The sequence below is a fragment of the Uranotaenia lowii genome, chromosome 1, assembly GCF_029784155.1.
Source record: "Uranotaenia lowii strain MFRU-FL chromosome 1, ASM2978415v1, whole genome shotgun sequence".
NCBI lineage: Eukaryota > Metazoa > Arthropoda > Insecta > Diptera > Culicidae > Uranotaenia > Uranotaenia lowii.
Window position 1 is genome coordinate 97,605,320 of NC_073691.1, and position 3,220 is coordinate 97,608,539.

The 3,220-nt window shown below is 36.1% G+C and overlaps 1 long non-coding RNA gene across 1 annotated transcript; it reads right to left on the bottom strand.

Annotated features, from left to right (window-relative positions):
• Nucleotides 1-1,612: 1,612 nt before the first annotated feature.
• LOC129740159 (uncharacterized) lies at nucleotides 1,613-2,374 on the bottom strand. The gene is made up of 3 exons (XR_008736127.1): nucleotides 2,301-2,374; nucleotides 1,991-2,219; nucleotides 1,613-1,930 (listed from the first exon to the last, which is right to left on the bottom strand). It is a non-coding gene; the product is annotated as an uncharacterized LOC129740159 (long non-coding RNA).
• Nucleotides 2,375-3,220: the final 846 nt, after the last annotated feature.

The window sequence follows — 3,220 nt, forward strand, 5'->3', positions numbered from 1 at the left end:
GGTACACAGCAACGATACGATGCTCCGGCGTACGTGTTGACGGCTCAACGGTACAGATGGAAGTGGAGGTGTTGGCCGGTATTTATTTCCATCCTTCTTCGTCTTGTGATGCGATAGGGAGGGACGTGAAAGCGTTTTTATTTTGTTTCTTTCAGACATACGCAATTCGGTTAACTTGGGAGATTAATGCCGGTGGGAGCAAATCGAATCAGCACCGATCGCGTTATCTTCTTGTACCAATGATGCTATGTAATTGACTACACGCCATTGGCACAGAGGCTGAATTTTGGGTGCAGCATAACATTTGAGATGACTTTAACCCTTTTTTAAGAATCAAAGTGATGTGTTATAAAGTCATCGATACTAGGTTTTTGTTTTTATTTGACTAAATCTGTTGACTATCGTGAGTGTTCAACACCTGTCACATGGTCACCGACTTGTGATACTTAGAATTTGTATTCTTTGAATGAATTTTGAATGAATTTTGTGTATCAAGTTTTGTGTTTCAATACAAAAGGATAACTAAATTGCAAATCGAAATCTACAATTGATTAGATAAGTGAACGTCATATACAGTCGTAAAATAAAGAAGAGATAAAGAGTGATTTAAGACTAAATTCCGCCGGAGTCGAACCAATTTTCTGACATGCTTGTTAACAATTATTTTTAAACACCTTTTGGGATCAACTGATTTCCCGGTAAATTCATTTTTTGTTCTGAAAATTTGAATTGAAAAAATCTCCATGGGGGGGGGGGGGGGGTTAAACCCCTAAAACCCCCCTCCGTTCGCACGGCCTTGCAATGAACACTGCTTTACGATTTCTGGTTTTTTTTTTTTTTTTTTTTTTTTACAAGATGGAAATTTGACTTCAAACCATAACAGCCGGGTGTTTGCTGCCGTGTGTGGGTTCGTCCCACTAAAACCACCTTGGGCTTCGTGTGCCAGATGTGCCCCTTGGTTTCACCCTATGATACTACATCAAGGGGTAGGCTGTGCTCATGCACTTATACATCTCACCCTTTTCCTCTTTCTCAATTTTTCCTCAATTTCTCCTTGATCATCGATTACGATTTCTGGTTATCTGGGTTGTTACTTCATCAATTATCGATGATTAAAACTGGTACATTTTAAAGCATACACAGCAAAAATTATTTTCTGTAATATTACAGCAAATATCCTGTAACAAAAAGGAGCAGGACATTCCCTACAATTTTACAGGTCGAAAAAAAATTACGTGCCAATAATTTTCAAGTGCACAATTTTTTACAGCATGGTTTGAAATTACAGGACTGTAATTTATAGCCGTGTACATTGTACAGGGTTGTAGTTTCTACCTAATGTTTGCTAAAATTTAAGCTTAAATAAAAATTCCATTAGAATTACCCAAGTTATAATAAAATTAATCCGTTTTTCTTTCTTTCTTAAAAACAACATTTTTTAATTTTTATTGTTTTATTTGGCTATAGATAAAAACAAATCAGTGCATTTAACCACATAACTGCTTGAGGTGACGAATCTATCTAAGAAAAGTTTGAGCAGATCTTGTTAGGTTCTATAGTTCTTATTTTTCATTATTAAAAAAAATTCCACTGTTTATAAATATCCCTTATAATCAATCTGATAGTTCACATTTAAAAAAAAACTTTTAGTTAGCATTTTTGCTACTTTTTTATCTTAGAAAAAATTGCTAATTATTTTGTGAATACTCAGTACTTTCTCTATAAATTTCCAAGCTAAATTTAGAATTTTAATATTAACAAAAAAATCAATTTAAAAGATGATCAATTTAACGATTTGTTCGGTTTCGAAGCTTAAATTATTCACCTTTAGTCATCACTTTCAAACTATCTTCGTCGTAATGTCTAGCTGGATAACTTCCGTTCAATTAATTTGCGATGATGGTGGCTGTCTCAACAGCAATTTTCGTTACTAAAAAGGCAAGGTGATTTGTGAATATTTAATCTCAATTTATACAAACTCAATTCTCACCTGAAGTCTAATCCATTGCAAACTATAAATTGGTACGACGCGTTTCTAGAAATTAGCGTTGATATTCGCATCCTGCATGTAGTCGATTTTGTTTTCCGAAATTCAGAAGATGGATGGTGGCATAAAGAAACGTACAGAGGAAAATTCCAACAGCATTTGTCCACAAGGAGTGAGAAATCCATCGAGTACTGCATCAGAGGCAGGCCTACTGAAGAATATTCCGTCATACCTATGTTGGAAACAAAAAGGTTAACAAATATTAGTTCGACTTCTCGAAAAGAGCAAATTAGTAAAAACAATCGTAACTTACCGGCTAAATTTGAGCTCGACGACTTCCGCTCCGCATCAGCAGCTAATGAATATCTTAAAGAGGACCCCATCGTACACACTAAGATTGCAATTATTCCGCTCGGGACCAAGCTTAACTGAATTACAGGAAAACAGCTCAAAATGACACTTGAACTGTCAAAAAACAAGAGTTTTCTTGGGCCACGGGGAAATAGCCAACCAAATCTCGTGACAGTCTCTTGATCCTGAAATTCGAAGGGACTCTCCTTCGAGTGTTCAGGAAGTCGATCGAATACAGGAAAGAAATCCCCTCTGTCACGGGACGTTGCGGAAATGACAGTTGTGTTTTCACATTCGTGTTTTTTTTTCGGTCATCGTTTTTTACAGCGAAACACTTCAACTCGCCATTTTCTAATTCATTTACTGTGTTTTGTGATTGCTTGGTGGTTGATACTCGCGCAGATCATTCGGCCGAAATTACAAACTGTAGTTGTGAAAAACGTGCATGTTCCAGCGAAGTTCATAAAATCAGTTTTGGAGAATTAGGCTGATTCGGACGCAAGATGCTTCCCCCCGTGTGAGATCTTAGGCCATCACCCCGGAACGCAATGCATAACATGCCAGGCTCGCACGGCGCTTTGGTAAGCATAAGTGCTATCCGGCGTTTTGATAAATAGATTAATAAGTTTGTTTTATTTACAGGTGTGTTGTGTTGCGGTTATGAATATGTGTCCACATAGGTAAATAAAACTTAAAAAAGGAAAAATATGTGTTTAAACATTTGAAAATAAATCTCAATATTATTGTCAAGCAATTGTGTTCGATTTTTTTCTAAAAGTGCATTAGGATTAATTTTAAAAATAAAAAATGGGGGAAAGGAAACCTAAATTCATTGAAAATCTCGGGAGAAAGTCTTTTCGAACTCACAGGAAAATTTAAACA